This window comes from Globicephala melas, chromosome 11 (genome assembly GCF_963455315.2).
Source record: "Globicephala melas chromosome 11, mGloMel1.2, whole genome shotgun sequence".
Classification (NCBI taxonomy): Eukaryota; Metazoa; Chordata; class Mammalia; order Artiodactyla; family Delphinidae; genus Globicephala; species Globicephala melas.
The window spans coordinates 35,620,919-35,639,420 of record NC_083324.2 but is presented as its reverse complement, the minus strand read 5'-3'; the positions used below and the strand labels follow the sequence as shown (position 1 = coordinate 35,639,420).

General features: G+C 58.2%; 1 protein-coding gene across 6 annotated transcripts in view; it reads left to right on the top strand.

The window, feature by feature from the left end:
• Positions 1 to 7,023: 7,023 nt before the first annotated feature.
• The window catches only part of PRKCD (protein kinase C delta), a 32,199-nt gene continuing 20,720 nt past the window's right edge, over positions 7,024 to 18,502 (top strand). For 3 of the 6 annotated variants that reach the window (XM_070046627.1, XM_030867429.3, XM_030867428.3), the window contains exons 1-2: positions 7,024 to 7,297; positions 10,552 to 10,665. The gene's annotated coding sequence lies outside the window, so the exon portion shown is untranslated. Of the gene's footprint in view, positions 7,298 to 7,462; positions 7,482 to 8,079; positions 8,270 to 10,551; positions 10,666 to 18,502 lie in introns of those variants that run through there. The other 3 variants (XM_060308243.2, XM_060308241.2, XM_060308242.2) reach the window with 3 other exon arrangements.

Below are 18,502 nucleotides of genomic sequence, written 5' to 3'. Positions count from 1 at the left end.
GGGCACTGAGGAGGAGGTGTATGTCTGCCAAGGGAGCTCGCAGCCTCGGGGAGATGGACATGAACAGCCCAGCTGACTGTTTCTAGTGCTGGGCATAGGGCTGGGCCCTCTGCAGCCAGCATTTCAATCCATCCTCAGAGCAGCCTCAAGGGCTGGGGATTTTACAGATGAGGAAACTGAGGCTCAGAGATGGCTGGCATTTGCTCAAGGTCACACAGTGAGTTAGTGTGGAAGCTGCATGCTAGTTCTTTCTACTCTGGAGTGTCTGCACCATGTGGTTGGTGCCTCAGGAGAGGCCCTGGACAGAGGGGGTGGGAGTGGGTTAGAACTGAGGGGAGGGCTCATAGGAAGCAGAGGACCTCTTTAGTTAGAGACAGGAATCTGGAAGTCTCCCTAGAGGAGGACCTTTTGCATGGGGCCTTGTTAGACGGCTAAGAGCTTGATCGAATGGCATCTTCAAGAGCAAAGCACAGCATGAGCACACCCAGGATGGAGGGTGCTGGCTGCGCAAGTACCTTGCTCAGGCTTTGCTGGTCCAACTGGCCCAACCACTTCTCTCTCCAGGCACTGCTCACTGCCCCTGCTCACAGCCCGGCCAAGAGTCTTTGGCAAACCCTGGGTGAAGGCTGGGTCAGGAACCTAGGATCCCTCATCCTGGCCCTAGGGTAAAATGATTAAGGGGTCCTGAGCCCCAGACTGCTCTGTCACCTCCTCACAGTCACCTCCTCCAGAAAGCCTGCCCGGATTGTGCCTTCCAGTAGGACAATTTCTAAGATACAACAACAGTGTGGAGGGTAGGTCTGTCTGAGGAGATGAAATTACCCGTGCAATTATGAGAAATCTCTACTTTTCTCTGTAAACTTGTCATTATTTTCCTTATTTGCTCTGGTTTTCATCAGAACAGCCAATGTGTGTCATTACTTCATTACTTTTCTAGGTTTCTGTGAGTCTCCCTCCCCATCTCTCACCACCTGCCACCCCCCAGCCCCAGTCCTCCCACCCAGAGGTCAGGCTTTGGTGCCTTGGACGACACTCTCGCCCAGGCTCTAGGTTGCGCCATCCATGAAACGGGCGTGCTCAAGTCTCCCTGACTCTTGGACGGAGCCAGCAGCGAAGGGCAAGGAGAAGACACCGCCCAGCGCCCGGGTCCAGGAGGCGGGGCCACTCCAGCCTCCAGGTGACGGCGCGACCCGGGAATACAGCCGGGTCATTTATAGCCGGGCCTGAGTCACGAGGAGAGGCGGACGCCTCCGCCCGCCGTTCGGAAAGGTCTCCCCGGGGCTAGGTAGGCTAGGCTGGACCCGGAACGCGGGAGACGTGCCTGCGGGGGCGTATGCGCCGCAGCCGCTGCTGGGGGGCGAGGCCGCCCCTACCCGCCGTCCCCCGTTTCCCACCGGCCAAGCTGGGCACGGTGAGCTGCCCGCTGCGGAGGGAGACTGAGGCAGGTGAGCGGGCGAGGGAGCTGCTGAGGCCGGCGGCCCTCCCCGCCCTGTGGGTGACAGAGCCCCTCCGACTCCGCAGGTGTCAGAGCCTAGTGTAAAACCTGGCAGATCTTAGCAGAGGGCGTGCTGCTGTGTGCGGGTGATGGGGGAGTAGGGGTGATGCTGGAGAGCTGGGGGGTCACCTGGGTCTTTGTGCCAGGGGATAGCTGCTAGTCCGTGACTGCCCCTGACAACACCAATGCCCATCCACACCCCTTTGGTGGGCAGAGGAGTAGAGGAGCCCGAAGAGGGGACTCAAGAGCAGGGGCTGTGCGGTGGTCAGTGCAGGACTGGGGTAGTCCAGGGGCTGCCTGCTCTGTGAGAGCTCGGGGAAAGCCCTGTGCCCTGAACTCCCAGAAAGCACCTTCCCCTTGTCTACCACAAGTATTTCTCAAGTTTCACCCAAAGATGTTTTGAGGACAGAACTTGTGGACCATTAGCCGGCCTCACCAACTCTTTGGTAGTTAACACCAGCATGGATTGAGCTCTGCCCCTAGTGCCCCACAATCTTGATCTCTTCCATCCTCTCAACCACCCACCAGGCCAATATTACTGTTCTCTTCTCCATTCCACAGATGAGGAAGGTGAGGCACAGTTACGACACAGGTCCAGGGTGGAGCCAGGATGTAAACTTGGCCTGTTCAGGCCCCTGACCTGGCACTTCCCTACCATTTGGTACTACCCCCAAGGCCACTTCCCTTACTTGTTGCTTACCCAGTGCCTGAGGCGGAAATCCCTGCCCATGGTCATCTTGGTGACCTGAGGCATGGCCGCAGGTTGGACCATGTTCCAAGTGCCCTTCTCACCTGCATGCGCTACCCCCAACAGGACCCATCCAGGCTCTGCCATCCCCAGCAGTTGCCCAGGAGCACCATCCCTGCTGGCCTAGGCCTTCTGCTCCAGAAACATGAGCCCACTCTCCCTTGGTCAGGCCAGTGCTCTGGATGTGATGGGGATGGTGATGGCAGCCAAAGCTTCAGGGACAGGGATGGTGATACAGAGAAGCAGAAACAGAGAGGCAGCATAGGAAGAGAGGCCGGAACAAGGACCAACTCTTGGCAGGGATCAAGTGGGGGACCCCATCCTGCCCCCTCAGGTGGGTGGGCCCCAGAGATGGAGGGAGGTCCAGGCCTTTTCCAGGTTGCTTGGCTGAGTCCTGGCCTTCCTGTGGAGGGGTGTGAGGGCCCCCAGGGTTAATGGCCTCTGGGTGGGGTGGAAGCTGCAGGGGTCAGGCTGGCGATCCTCTGGACTAACCCTCCAGGGAGCCTGCAGGGGGACAGCCCTGGGTGGATGCCCGGGGTAGGAGTCTGGAGACTGCTCAGTGCTAACTCTGCTGGGCCTGTTTCCTTCACTGCAAACCTGGATAGGGGAAAAGGGAAAGCACCACTTCCAGGTGGCTGCTGTGGACCCAGCCCTGCATGGGGATTTATGCCCCATATCGTGAAAGGCTAACAAGGGCTCTTCCGAGGCCGACAGCCTGTGACTTGGCAAAGTGACCTTACCTGTGCCCCTGGCCAGTGTGAGCTTAGCCTCACCAGGTGCCCACCCTGGCTGAAACTGCACACACATCATCTCACCCAACACGTAACCACCAACATGGTTTGTCATCAGCCCATTTCACAGGTGAGAATTCAGGATCAGAGAGGTGTGGTCACCCGCCCAGGGTCATACAGTTAGCATGTGACACAGCCAAGACTTGCTCCCAAGCCTCAGCAGGCCCTTCTAAGGTCAGTACCAGTCGGGTTGTGGAGGCACAGAAGCAAGCTCACCTGGACTGTGCCCTGGCCCACCCAGTGTGGCGCCAAAGGGCAACTCCGACATGCAGAGTGGCTCCATCCGAGCTTGGCCTGGATTCCCTGGACCCCACACAAGCCTGTTCTCCCTGGGTCCCCTGGTCCCAGGACCTGTCTCTAGAGGGAAGCCCACCTGCATCCTTTCTCTGCATTGGCCACAGTGTGGCCTGCACAGCCTCAGCCCCTTGCCCTTCTCTGGGGACATCTCGCCTCCCCTTGGAATCTCCATAGGAGAAAGATTGGCTGAAGCTAGTGTGTGCCCACAGCCCCTGAGTTCATGAGTCTGCATAATCCTGAGGGCCAGGAAAGTGCTTCCTGGTGTCTAATTTAAATCCTTCTTGTTCCTGCAACACCAGTCCTGCTCTAAAGTAGTGGTTCTCACTCTCACAAGGGGTGGTTTTGCCCCCTAGGGGGCATTTGACTGTGTCTGGAGACATTTTTTTAAAAATTTATTTTACTGAAGGATAGTTGATTTACAATGTTGTGTTAATTTTGACTGTACAGCAAAGTGATTCAGTTATACATATATTTTTATATTTATATATATACATTCTTTTTTTTTTTTTGAGGTACGTGGGCCTCTCACTGTTGTGGCCTCTCCCGTTGCAGAGCACAGGCTCCAGACGCACAGGCTCAGTGGCCATGGCTCATGGGCCCAGCCGCTCTGCGGCATGTGGGATCCTCCCAGACCGGGGCATGAACCCGCGTCGCCCGCATCGGCAGGCGGACTCTCAACCACTGCACCACCAGGGAAGCCCTATACATTCTTTATCATATTCGTTTCCATTATGGTTTTTCACAGGATATTGAATATGGTTTCCTGTGCTATACAGTAGGACCTTGTTGTTTATCCATCCTATATATAATAGTTTGTACCTGCTAATCCCAAACTCCCAATCCATTCCTCCCCCACCTCCCTCCCCCTCGGCAACCACAAATCTGTTCTCTATGTCTGTGTTTCTCTTTTGTAGATAGGTTCATTTGTGCCACATTTTAGATTCCACATATAAGTGATATGGTACTTGTCTTTCTCTTTCTGACTTAATATGATCATCTCTACGTCCATCCATGTTGCTGCAAATGGCATTATTTCATTCTTTTTTATGGCTGAGTAGTATTTCATTGTATATATGTACCACATCTTCTTTATGCATTCATCTGTCGATGGACATTTAGGTTGTTTCCATGTCTTGGCTATTGTGAATAGTGCTGCTATGAACATAGGGGTGCTTGTATCTTTTCGATTTATAGTTTTGTCTGGGTATATGCCCAGGAATGGGATTGCTGCCTCATATAGCAACTCTATTTTTAGTTTTTTTGAGGAACCTCCATACTGTTTTCCATAGTGGCTGCACCAATTTACATTCCCACCAACCGTGTAGGAGGGTTCCCTTTTTGGAGACATTTTTATCTGTCACGACTTAAGGGAGGGGAGCTACTGGCATCCAGTGGGTGGAGGCGAGGGATGCTGCTAAACATCCTCCAATGCACAGAACAGCCCCCACAACAAAGGATCATCTGACCCAAGGGTCAGTAGTGCTGAGACTGAGAACCCCTGGACTTTGGAGCCAGGTGGACCTTGGTTTGAATCCCACCTCTGCCATTTACTAGCTGTGAATCCTTGGGCAAGTGGCTTCATCTCTCCTTGAGACTCAGTTTGCTCATCACCGTAAGTGGCCCTAATAGTGGCCTTCACCTTAAAGTGCCTTGAGGACTGATCAGATTGCACACATCCAGTACCCAGCACAGGACCTGGCACCGGGGAAGCTCCATCAGTGATAGAGATTATTCTTCTTTTCCATTTTCCAAGGTGAACCTCGGGGTGTGGGAGCAAAGGTCTGGTGGCTGGCCCTGGAGCTCCCCAAGAGGCAGCCCTCCATTGCCCTCCCTCCAGTGATCCCTGGCACAGGCTGGGCCTATTGTTGATGTTGAGGGAGAGGCTAGGTTGGCCTCTGTGGACCTGGAGGGAGGAGCCAGGAGGGAAACTTGATCCCAGGTGAGCAAAAGTCACCTAAAGCTCACCTTGCTCCCCTTTCCTCCAGCCCAACCCCACGGAAGCCATGGGGTGGGGGTAGTGTGATTTGTGAGGACACAAATCACACTAATGAATGGAGTCCCTTAGCTCAGGGAAGTGCCATGGATTCACAGCTGGGCATCACAGAGGAGTGGCATTTGAATGGACACAACAAAGAGAGGTAGAGATTTGGGGATGGGTGGGAAATGGCATTCAGTCCCAGGGAACAGTGTGTACAAAAGACTAGTTGTGAGGAGTAGGGCATAAGCCCTATTTCCCAAATGATAGTCCAGTGTGACCTGAAGGTTCAGTTTGGTGGATAGAGCCTCCCCCAGTGGGGTAGGGGACAGGCACCAGTGCTGGGAACCTAGACAATAACCAGTTTTCAAACTAGGTCCTCCTTCTGGAATGTAGAGTAGCAGCCGCCCGCCCCCGACCCCAGCCTCCCATTTGTGGGAAGAATCATTGTAGTTTTTCTCTTTCCAGTCCAGACCACCCCCGCCACCCCCACCGACACACACTTAAAACAGTTTCAGGATTCACATCTCTGCCAGGCTCTCCATCCCTGGAGGTCTCATTGGACACCCCTTCCTCCCACCCCCACAGCCCTGTAACCCACTTGGTGTGGCCCCTTCTTCCCACCCATCTTCCCCAACCTAGGGTCCTCCCACCTGAACAACATGGCAGCACCTCTGCCCCTGTCCAGCCCGTCTCTTTGCCTGCAGCCACTCTGTCCATGCATTTCCCCCACAAGCCCACTCCACTCTAACAGCTGCAGCCACCTGCTCTTTGAGAAGACTAATGTCCTGGCCATGGCCTGTGTTAGCTGTGGGCCCCTTGATCAGGTCAGGCTTCCTCAGGGATTGCCTCCCATTTTCATCCCTTAGGTCTCAGCTGGGAAGAGCTGTGCAGACTGTCCTCTAGGTGGTCCCCCAGGAGGTAGGCCTGGAACTGGAACCCTCTTCTTTTCCTCTGAAAAGTGACGTTTCTTTGGAGTATGGAGTCATTGGTTTGGTTTTCTGATCTTTGGGGGCAAGGGAATGGATTCCTTGCGCCTTACTCTTTCCCCAGACTTGAGGCCCAGAGGATACCCAGTGAATGAAATGAATGAATGAGTTATGTCAGACAACCAAGTTCTAAGTCTGGAAAGGAAGATCAGGAGCCTCCCAGAGGCGATGGGGAACTCTGAAAAGCAGGGGCAGGAGGGAGGAATACTGGTGGATCGGGGTAGGGACTGCTCCCAGAATCACTTGACCAGCAGTGGTGGACCATCTAGAGCCTCCCTCCCTGGAGTCTTCCCACTCGTCTCCGGGGGCAGGGCCGGGACTAGCCGGCCTGGCGGCGGGCACGGAGCCCGGCCGCGTCCGCACTCCAGCCAACAGGAAGAGAAAGAGCGAGGGCCCGGCGAGGCGGGCCAGCTGGCGGGGCGGGAGTCCCGGGCGCGGGCGCTGGGAGCTGGGGAACCCCCTCCGGCGCCTCTCCGGCTCGCTGTGCGGGGCGTGGGGCGGGGAGATCGCCCCCCACCCCAACCCCCCGGCCTCAGCGTCCTCCGTAAAATGAGGCCCCTTCTGAGGGCTGGTAGTGCCCTAATGGCGGGCGGGGGCGAGGGGTGCCGGGGCGGGCGGAGAGGCCCAGACACTGAGTGGCGGGCCAGGGAAAGCCTAGCCGCTAGACCCCCGGGGGCCGCGGGTGGAGGCGGGCCCTCGTGGGGGCGGGCCCAGGGCGGGGCCGCGGCCGGGGCCGGCACCTGGGTGAGGTCGCTCCGCGCCGCCTCGCCCCCTCGCACTTCCGTGTGCCGCTGCGCGGGAGCTAGAGGCTGCGGACCCGGGATCACTTGAGCGACCCCCGGCGTTCGCCCGCCGCGCCGAGGCCCGGGTGGTACCTCACCGGCCACCAGGCCCGTCCGGGTCGGGTGCGCACCGAACCCCCATCCGCGCGCGCGCCCGGGAGCCGCGCCGAGAGCCAGACTCTAGCCACCGCGACCCCTGGCGCCTGGCCCGAGCCCGGAGGTGAGTGAGGGCCGGGCCCGGACGTGGGATCGGGCTGCCCCGAGGGCGAACCGTCCCTCCCTTTCCCTCCCCGCTCCGGTTCCCGTTTCCGAAACTGAGCCGCGGCCGGCGAAAGTCCCGCCGCGCTCCGAGACCCGCCGGTGTCTCCGTGCCCCCGTCCGTCTGTCTGGCCCTCTCTCCAGCGGTAAGGGCTGAGGGGCTCTTGTCCGTCTGCTCCCGGGCCCTCTCTACCCGCGCCTCCGAGGGTCCACCGTCCCTTCCGAATTACTGGGGCCCTCTGTCCGTCCATCCGTCCCCACCCCCTCAGTGTTCCCCCGTCCGCCTCTTCCTAGTACCCATCCGGCTGCCCTTGCGCCCCATCACCCCACCCTCAGTCCACCTCCCGCCACCCCCTAGATCCTGTCCTCCGCGAGGGGCGCCCCCGGCCACGCTCGCCGCCCCCTGCCTGTCCGCCGCCTCATCTTTTCTACCGCGGGGCTGAGGCCAGGCCGCCCGCTGGGCCTCGCCTCCCGCCGCTGGGACCCTGCCCGGCCCAGCCGGCGCGGCGCCTCCTCCTCTCTCGTTCTCTTCTTTCAGTCTCTGTGTGTTTCTCCCCGTCTGTCTCCGGGCTGGGCGTGGCTCCATGCTACACTATCCCCTGCCCTTCCCCTCCCACCCCTACGCCCCCCAGCCCCCTTTTCCAGTGGCCCCTTCCCAGTCCAGATGCCACCCCTTTGGGGGCCCAGCCGGGAGAGGGGAGGAGGCGGAGGAGGGAAAGGGTGAAGAGGCAGGAGGTGGGCACCGTCATAACTGCCGCACTTCCCCAACTCCTCCATTCGTCCTTGTCGGGGAGGGGAGAGCCCCACTGAGAACCCCACCAGAACCGGGTCAGAAGGATTTGGTGTGAGTGAAGCGACGTTCCTTTCTCCTCTGGCCCGTACCCTATGTGCGTGGACCCTGTCTTCTGCTGAGTTGTCCGTATCTGTCATGTAGGTATGTTGTGTATCTGTGTCTCCTTGTGTGTTCTTTGTCACCGGGTCTGGGACTTGACCCTCTGTGTCCTTTTAAACATGTGTGACTTGCCTGTGTGTATGTGTATATACCTCTTTGAGTGCCCTGAGGCTCTGTGTGCCCTCCGCAGCTATGTGTGTACTATGTTCTTTGTCACCAGACTCCCCTCTGTGTGTTGGGATGTGTGTCCCCATGTGCCTGGAGGGTCTTGTTTGTACACTGGGTAGGTTTTGGTGGTCATGAGTACATACAGCCTGCAGTGTTAGTGTCAGTCCACCAGGCTCATGTGTGAGTGTGTCTGTATAAGTGTGTGTATGTGTGTGCACTTACATGTTCTTATTCTCTGCCACTGAGCCGCTGTGACCAGGCTGTGACCAGACTGACCTAGTCGCTGAGGGAGGGGACTGGTCCCTTGGGTTTCCTCGTTCCTGCCGTGGACTGAGCTGGGACGTGGTGGGCAGGCCGATAGAAGGCAGTTGTGCGGGTGTGTGTGATGTGGAGGTGTTTGGACAGCTGTACCTGGCTATAGGGTGGTATGAGGGCTCTGGCGTGTGACAGGAGTTTGGCTGGGGCTGAGGCTGAGCGTATGACTGGTGGGAGACTCACAGTCTGACTGTATGAAACTGTGAGGATGTGTGCTTGGGGAGTCATTGTGATTGTGGGGAACCGAGAGTGCTTGGGCGTGGGTGTCAGTAGCAGGAGGGGATGCCACGAGGTGTGTGTTGCCTGTGCCCTGGGGTGGCAGTGCTGGGAGGGAAGGTGAGAGCCCTGGTGTGTGTGTGTATATGTGTATGCATGTGGCAGGCTGTGAGAGTGTGGATGTGCACATGATACACGCAGGCCCAGCCCTGGCTCCTGGGGAGACGGGGAAAGCATCCATCTCTCACCTTCCTCCACTCTCCCAAGTTCACAGACACCTGAGGTCACAGTGTTGTGACTAAGACCAAGAGCTCTGGACCCAGGAAAGATTTGGGCTCAAATACACACTGTGCCTTTTAAGAGCAAGAGCTGGGAACTAGGCCTCTCTGAGGCAGTTTCCTTATTTGCAGGGTGGAGAAAGTTGTGAGGACCAGAAGTCCTGTGTCAGAGGTCCTTTAGCACAGCCTTGGTCCATAGTGAAAGCTCAGCACATGCTAAGTCTTGTTTGGTGACCACTCACCTCCCCGCAAACTGTATGGTCCCCATTCTCCTGGGAGCTGGAGCTAATAAAAGCCCAGATAGTCCCAACCCAATTTCCTGCCCGTGATGTATCTTTTGCCCCCTCCCATCCACTTGACCAGACTGCTTGTGGAGGGAAGATGGCTGACAGAGACCCCACCTGCATCCAGCCCTGTTGAGCCCACATGATACCCCCTACCAGTCTCAGGAGCAGTGATGGGGAGAGAGTGGTGGGGGTGATTCGAAGCTGTGACCGCAGGCCACTGACACCGTTTAGCTAGCACAGCTAATTGGAGTTTAAAATTAGAAATAACTTAAAGCACAGACAAAAAGATAAAGCTCGAGGATGCCTCAGCCCCGAGGGAGTGATGATGGGGGTCTTCAGCTGGAGGAGCGGCTCACATCTGGGGAGGAGAAACTTTTGTGGAGGCCTGGCCTGCAGAGAAAGTGCTCAGGCCTTTCAGCCAGGAGACCCAGGGCACCTTGTTGCCTTTGTTGTTCCTTCCTTCTAGGATCTCTCTGGGCTTCCATTTTTTCAGCTGTATAATGGGCACAACAGTAATGTGAGAATCACCTGAACTAGAAGGTGCAAAACAAAGAATAAAAAAGTGTCACTATTCATTTGGCACTCCCAGTGTGAGTTCAGCACAGCAGCTGGCACACCACATCATTGGAGCCTCAGTACCATCTGGGGAGATGTAGTCCCCCCACTTTAAAGATGAGACAAACTGAGGCTCAGAGGAATTGCCCCAGGCCACAAAGCGGTGGTACCTGATTGCACCCTAGGTCTCCAAGCCCACAGGGCAGACTCTTGAAGACAGGAGGATTAGTAACAGCTTTCTTGTTGTATCTGTAGTCTGGGAATGCTCCAAGGGCTGAGACATAGTGTTCTGACTCCAAGCATGGAGTGGACACATAGCCAGTGCCCTGGAAAAGTCAAGCCCAATACCTCATTTCATAGAAGAGAAAGCCACGTCCACAGAGACCAAGGTCTCAGAACCAGACGAGGCTGAGCTGGGCCTCTGTCAGCCACGCTGGGGCTGACCGATGGGACGAGCCTGTTTGGTGGCGCCTCCCAGCTCATCTGTTTTCTCTTGTTCCTGCAGGTCTGCCAGGAACTGGCCCAGGTGAGGGCGGTGGGCCTACTTCTGGTGGTGGTTGTGTGGCAGTGGTGGCAGCGGGAGCCAGGACTACGGACAAAGGGGAGCCGGGAGCCCCAGGTAAGATGGGGTCCTCTTAGGCAGATGCACAGTGTACAGGGATGACCACCCTCTTTGGGCTCCTCCCCTTCTGCCCTGGGACTGGAGTGAGGGAACATACAACATGCCCATGGTCTGGGTATGGGGCTGGGCACCCAGAGCAGGTAGCAATTGGCCCTGCCCCTGAGAGCTCCCTGCCTAGAACTGGCTTCGGGCCCAGGGAAGGCTTTGGCCTTGGAGCTCAGAGGCCTGGGGCCCACCAGTGGTTTGGTGCCGAGAGGAGGTGGTGTCTGAGCCAGGGTGAGAGTAGATGTATCAGCTTTTCCTTGGCCCCTTTCTCTGCCTCAGGCTGTCCTTGTCATCACGAAGGGAAACTGAGGTTTGCCCTGGGCCCTGTAGGGGTTGGACACTGAGCTGGAATGGAACGAGGTCTCCCAGCTCCTGGCACAGCTCTCTTCCACACCCCAGTTCCCCCATTTCCACAGCCTCTCTGGGGCCAGAGGAGAGGCTCTAAATCCCCATCGCCAGCCCCCAGATTCAGGGTGAGCTGGGAGTCTCTAAGGAATACTGGGAAAGGCTGCTCTCTCTCAGGCCCCTTATAAAGCTAAAACTTCCCTCCTTTGGCGCCAGACTTGCCTCCTTCAGCCCACATTACAGGGGCAAGTGTGAGTTACCCACTGAGTGTCTGAAGTCCAGTGAACAGGATTCTGGGGGGCACTGGAGGGTGCTCAGAGTGGCCAAGGTGTTCTTCCCCCAGGAGTCCTCCCAGATGAACCCCTCACTCCCACCCCTACTGGCTGCCAGGCACCTACAGGTCTCAGGGGTGAATAGATGGTGGGGGCCGGGCTCCCCCTTGAGGGGAGGGCAAGAGGTCAGGGCCCTCACTTCCTGGAGGGGCTGAACAAGGGCAGGGTCTACGCTGGGTCTTCTGTTTATTCAGCCTCCCTGCAAACCTGGTGAGGAGGAGGTGATGTGTCCTTGGCTGGCTGGGGGACTCTGCTGTGTGAGATCAGGGGGCCATTCCCGCCCACCACTGAGCCTCATTCCCTAAGTTCAATTAATTAGCCTTAAAGCCAGCCCACTTTCTACTCTCAAACTTCACCTACCTCGCTGGCATAGACATACAAACACACACAGGGAGACAAGCTGAGCCGCATTCGGCACCCATACCCGCAGACGCATGAGTGCCTGCACACGTAGCACACATGCGCACACACGTACACACGTGTTCACATGGACTCACCCGCAGGCACGCTCAAACACGCACACAGAGGCTCACCCAGTCATCCGTGCACTCAGACGCCTGCCCACACATACCACACTGTGCCCATTCTGGGTCAGGAAGGGGGGGCGGTCCTTGGTCAGGGTCACAGCTCAGCTTGCATCTGGCACTGAGGGTGAGGTTTGAGGTGTGGCTGTGTGACCACAGGCACTCCAGGGGACAGGGCCACAGTGGGAGGTGAGCTCTTCCCAGGCATTCACCAGCTATCCTGCCTGCCTGGGCTAGGCCCCCAGGCTGACCAGGGCTTGGCACTGGGGGGAGGGGGGATAAATGTAGGGGAGGAGCCATGTCAGCTGTGCTGGCACCATTTGTGGCTGCTGCCACAGAGGAGGAAGTGGGCTGCCTGTGGTCACAGGGCCAAGGTGCTCACAGGCGGATGGGGGATCCTGTCAGCTCCTCTGTTCCCTGCAGTGTCCATGTCTGGTACACGTGGAGTTGCTGGGCCCTGGGGACTGGGAGGCAGGCAGGGGACTTCTCCTGGGGCAGTCTGTGCACTTTCCAAGGCCTGGGCCCAAGGAGAGACCGTCCGAGGTGTTTCCGGAGGCTCACTTCCTCTGGGCTGCCCAGGAAGTGGTTTTAGAGTGGGACTGACCAGCTCTCCATCTGTGGCTTGCTCCACCCCAGTCTTGCCTCCGAGAGGAGCAGTGTCTGGCCAGTGGAATAGGTCAACCGGCCAGGCTTTCCAGGCCTGGACAGAAACTCAAGGAGTGGGCTGGGGGTGCAGAGGCCACGGAGTCCCCTGCAGCCTCCATGACCCCAGCTCCTCTTTTCCTCCAAGCTGTAAGCTGAGGCTCAGAGCATTAGCTCAGGCAGGGATGGCCCCTTGTGTGTGAGTGACATCAGCTGGGCTGCATCTCTGGGATTAGGCAGCTCTAAGCAGCTGTATGAACGGACCTGGGCAAGTGGCTTTGACACCATGTGCCTCAGTGTCCCCCTCTGACACCTGAGACCATGACAGCATCCACCTTTACCAGGTTGTGCTGGAAACAACAGATGATGTATGCAAAGTAGACAGGACCGTGCCTGGCATGCTGTTCGTGTGTAAGAAGTAGAAACTAGCTGTATAAAGCACTCAGCACCCGGTTCATGGTAACTGTTCGAAGAACAGCAGGTGGTACTGATGATGGGATTATTATCATCTGATGGCCTGGGCATGGGCCCAGTGTCACGGGGCCAAGTGGCTGCGGCTGAGAAGCCGGGTCTTGACTCTGCCTCCAGCAGCAATGCTGCAGGGTGGGGACAGTTCTGTTGTTTTCAATAAGTTCTGCGTTCTCAGAGGAGAACTCCAGGGTGGAACAGCTGTGCCCACTCAGCTCTTCTCCCCCTCACTCCCTTTCAAAGGGAGAAAAATAGATCTCCTGACAAACAGATGCAGGGAAGGGAAAGGCAGGCCGCAGCTGCCTGCTGCCCTCTCTGGCCTCCCTAAAGCCTCTCCCCTGCCCTGGCCCCTTGTGGGACATGAGGCTTGGAAAAGCTGAGGCTGGCGGTGAGGGCGTAGCTGGTGAGCCCTCCCGCCAGCCTGCCTGCCCTTCGGACCCTTGGAGTTGGCCTTTGGACTGGGGAAGGGGGCGGACGTGTGGGGCTGATGGAGGCTGGAGGAGTGGGGAGAGCTGGAAGTCCCCTTACACACATCCATACATACATCCTTGCCATGCAGCAGCTGGTGGCAGGGACCTGCCTGTCCCAGGGACACACAGAAGGTCAGCCCAGTGAGGGTTGGGCTGAGCTTTGGCTTTTGCTATCCAGGGCCAAGGGGCTGGGGTTCTTGGGTGTTGAATGGTAATGCTGGCGGTGTGGTAGGCGGGGGCCAGGAGCCTGGAGGGCTGGAGATGGGCAGGGGCCTCGGCTAGGAGTGTGAGCGAGGGCATCGAAGGTTTAGGAGCAAGACCTCTGCAGGCGTCAGACAGATCTGGCTTCAAATCCTTGCTTGATATTTCCTGGCTGTGTACTCAAGCCAGGGACTGGACTACTTTGAGCCTCAGTCACCTCACCTGTGAAATGGGCAGATCAGGGAGTGTCCATCTGAGACCTGAATGATGAGAAAGAGCCAGTGTGTGTTTTGGGAGGAGCAGGAAGATGGAACAGCGAGCTCAGAGGCTCGTGAGCAGAAAGGAACGTGGCTGTTTAGGGAACCAGAAGTGGTCGCTGGGGTTGGGGCCCAGGAGCAGGGCGGGGTATGGCCAGGAGGCCGGGGAGAGCGGTCTGGGCTCATCAGAAGGGAAATGGGAAACACTGGGGACTTGAGCAGGGGGTGACAAGACTTGCTTTACTGTCTTAAAAGACCTGCCTAGTCACTGGGGCAGAGGGACCATGGGGGCCAGAGGAGAGGATGGAGGGTAGTGATCAGGCTGGTGCAGGCCTGCAGAAGGCGATGGTGTCTGGATAGGGTGGTGATGGAGAAAAGAGAGGACTTCGGGATGGACAGGAGGCAGAAGTGATAGCCTTGCTGTGCTGGGAAGAAGGGGAAGGTGGAAACGACCGCCGGGTGTCTGGCCTGAGTGCTGGCGCTGCTAGGAGAACAGGGGCACTTGCGTGGAGAACATCAGTAGGCCTCATTTGGATGTGTTTGAGCACCTACAGAGCTTGGTGAGGTTGGGGATCCTGGAGTTCAGGAGGGTCTGGGCTGAAAGTGAAACCTGAGAGTCGAGAGGTAGCACGTAAAGCCCGGACTAGGGAGGAGAGGGTTCAGCAGGCCTTTGGTGGGGAAGTTTGAGAGGCCCTGGGTACAGGGCTGGGGTGGCTGTCCCTTGAAGGTCCCTGCCAGGGTGCCCAGGAGGGCAGGCTTGTGGTGGCTGAGCTGCTGTTTTCACAACAGCCCCAGAAGCTTTGGATTATGTCTATGGCTGTGTTGGGTAAACAGGCACAGTGGAGTAGCCAGTCACCAAGGCCTGAGGCTGGAGCAGGTGTCCGCTTGCTGTGGGCTGGGGCTGGGAGGAGGTAGGAGGAGAACTGTGGGGTCGTTCATCAGAGCTGGAGGAAGCTGAGAGGTCTCCATTGTCAACGTAGGGAGACTGAGGTCCTGAGAGAGACAGTAGCTGGCCAGGTGTCTGCCAGTGGACTCAGCTGTCTTTGCCCAGCCTGGTCTCTTTCCAGAGCAACAGACCAGAGCAGGGCACCACAGGGCTGGGTGGCTTGAGAGAGCCCCTTTACCCACTGATCCAAGGAAGTTTGGAGGCCCCTGTGGCTATCAGACAGCTGGGAATGGGCGGTGGGGCAGGTGGGGAGAGGGCCCAGCGTGAGGATGACAGCACTGATAAGGATGACGGTACAGCTCCTACACTCAGCACCACCTCCTGGGCAGGGCAAGATCATCCCTTTCACAGATGACGCCAGAGGGCCTTGGCCAAGGTCGCAGGGCACCCAGGGTAGACCCCATTGAACTAGACCTGTCCAGCCCACAACCAGCCCCTGCTCTCCAGTTCCTGTGTTCACTGCCCGCCGTGAGATGGCACACCATGGTCCTGCCTCTCTCCAGCTTTCTCCTGATCCCTAAAGTGGGAAGGCATCATCTAGGCCCTACTCACCTTGTGGGCATGGATGGCAAAAGCCTTAGATGGCCATCTCACCGTCTCTCAAACACAAAGGCTGTTGTCAACAATCAGGAAAATCACAGGGACTCTAGAAGGAGGTGCACAGAGAGGGGCTGAGGAGTGGACTGCGGGCCCATCTCTGTGGGGGCTGGTGGAGGAGCCGTGCCCTCTGTCAAGCAGTGCCCTGTCCCGCGGGAGGCCAGACGGGCAGTTCTGGGGCTAGGACCGGAGAGTCCCTCTCCGCCACCCTGGGGTCTGCCCCGTTGGCTTTGTGGCTTTGGGTGAATTACCCGCCCTCTCTTTGTCAGGTTCTGCCCAGTGAGTCTGGAGCTCCGTGGAGGTGCTGTGTGGGGTGCCCGCATGGCTGCTCTACTTGCATGGGTGCACCCGCCCCTCCTCCTGTGCACCAGGCCTGTGACTGCACCTGTGGCCCCCAGCCTCGTCCCCAACCTCCACTGACTTCCCCTCAGGCAGTGGGAGGCCACCCAGCGATGAGCCTGACCAGCCCACTCCTTCCCTTGTACACTTTGGACTTTGCCCCAGGCCAGGAGGGACTTTCTCCACCTCCCTCAGTGGGGAGGCCCAGCCTGCCTGATGTCCTGCTGCCCTTCCCTCCCCTGTCCCCAATTGTTGTGCCCCACGGGCTGCAGGAGAAAAAGCTACATTTAGACTTTCTGGTGGCAGACTGTAGTCAGGCATGTGTGGGTTCTTCCAGGCTTGTGAGTTGATCTCTGCCAGCCTGGAGTGGCGGTGTGCCTGTGTGCTCGCGGCTCCCTGTGTGCACACAGATCTCTCTGTGCTGGTGAATGCGTGAGGGTATGAATGTCCTGTGTGATCTGCGTGGGCTTGGATGTCTGTCAACATGTGAGAGCCGGGGAGCAGGGGTGTCGTTCTCGGTGTGTACGTTACTGAGTTGTCATAGGATTGTGTATGTGCCTGTGGTTACAGCTGTGTGTGTATGTCCAACTGCAGTCAGGGCTCCCCACGTGTAACTGTGTTTGGTTTGGTGGGTGTACCCGTGTGGGCACACAGGTGTGGTTATTCTGGGAAAGGCCCTGACATACCCCCTACCCTGGCTCCTCACAGAGCCCCCTTGTCCTCAGTCTTGCCATGAAGGGACTTTTGTTCCCCCCTCAGGGGTACCTGGAGCCCTCCCTCTGGCTGAGCCCAGGGCTTCCCCAGTCCTAGGGCCAGCTGAGTGGCTCAGGCCTGTGCCTGCTGTGGACTGTGCCCCACACAGGTCCTACACCCGACACGGGCAGGGGTGAGTGTGAGCCAGTGACAGCCAGGGTCCCAAGACCTGTCCCCGTTACCCTTCCAGACCCTCTGGCCAGATGGGCTCATGGCACCGTGAGCATCTCTCAGATTGAAGCCCTTCCTAAGGCAAACCACCCCGCCCCGGCTGACAGGCCCCTCCGGCCCCCATTCTACCCCAGGCCTTCTCACTGCCTGAGCAGCAGTCATCTTCTCTGTAATTACACACTTATGTGGCTGTCCCCGGTGGGGCTGTGAGTTCCATGGGCCTGGTGTGTCTTGTCACTGTGACGCCCGCTGGCTGGGGGTCACCTGGGACCAGGCTAGGCCTTCGAGACCTACAGTCCCCACCCTATCATGTGCAGAATCTTGTCGCCACAGGCATGGGTTTTCCTGAGGGAAAAGCCAGGTGTTTCACTGGTTCTGAGGGAAGGACAGTTGCAAAACGTTCAGTTGTGCTGCCCAGGCCTCACCTCTGATTCCCATCAGTGGGCCGGGTCAGCCGGCAGTGGAGGTTTTGAATGTCCCCAGGCCGGTCAGATGTGTGGCCAGAGCTGACAAGGCTGAGCTACAGGCAGACACCCAGGTCCTCTGCTGAGTGTGATCCCAGACACATGCACAGGGGACCTGCTGGGGCACGTGAGACAGAGGAGCAGCTGGCTTCCTGGCAAGTGGGGAAGGAAGGGCTGGACTTCAGAGCAATCTGTAAGGATATGGAGGAATTCAGGGAGACATTCTGGCTGAGGGAGCAGCCTGTGCAAAAGGTGGAAAGTGAGGCATGTGTTCACAGAGTAGCCAGGGGTGAGATTTGAGGTGGCGGGGAGGCCAGGGCCAGGCTGAGGTTGGGGCCTTCTCCAAGGGCAGTGGGAGTCCAGGAGGTTCTGAGCTGTGAGAAGAATGGATTGGGGAAAGACCGGGAGTGGTGACAGGTAGTAGGGGAGGTCACTGGGCAAGGGGAGGAGAGTCCATGGCAGTGGGTGGTCTGTGTGGGGCGAGGGAGGGGCTGAGAAGGAGTCTGGCTGGGGGATAAGGTGCTAGTCCTGGGGGAGAGCAGGGGTGGGGAGCATCCCCTGCTGTGGGACTTGGCCATGACCTGAGACCATGGCTGGTCCCTCTCCCAGGACATGGGGGCTAGGGCACAGGCCCTGGGGGAAGGGCCTTGGAGGGGTCTTGCTAGCCCTTCCCCTCCCCCACCTCCTGCTCTTGCTGAGCCCATTTCCTGGGTTGTGAAACACCTGTGGCCTCCTTAACTTGCTTCTGTCTGGGAAGGCCATCTGGGGAAGCCAGTCTCCCAGCTGAGCTGCTACCCGCCTGCCTGCCCTGCCCGGCAGCTTCTGCCACGCCCAGCCCCCTTGCCCTGTTGCAACCCTGCCAGGGCCAGCCCTGCTCCCTCCTGCAATCACACTGCCTCTCACTCTCCTTCCCTCCCACTGCCTGGGCCTCCTGTGTCCTCCTTCTTCCGTTCATCCCTCAAGACTGATGTGGGCCGGACCTTGAGCTCCCCCCAGGCAGGGTCTGTGTCCCTAGAGGGCCTAGGCCGACACTGCCCCACTTTGCTTTGCCGCCACCACCAGCCTTGACCGGCAGCGGGTGGTGGCCTTCCGTGGGCAGGTGGCAGGGGCTGCCCCAGGCTGGGCGGGTGTGTGTGGGGAGGGTTGCATGGGAGGGGTGTATCCCCCTCTCTTCAGGGGTCTGTTCAAGGGAGCCAGACCCTAGACCCACTAGGGGCCTCAGCTCGTCCTACTCACCCCTGCTTTGCTTGACCTCAGCCTGCCTCCTCTTGTTCCCTGGG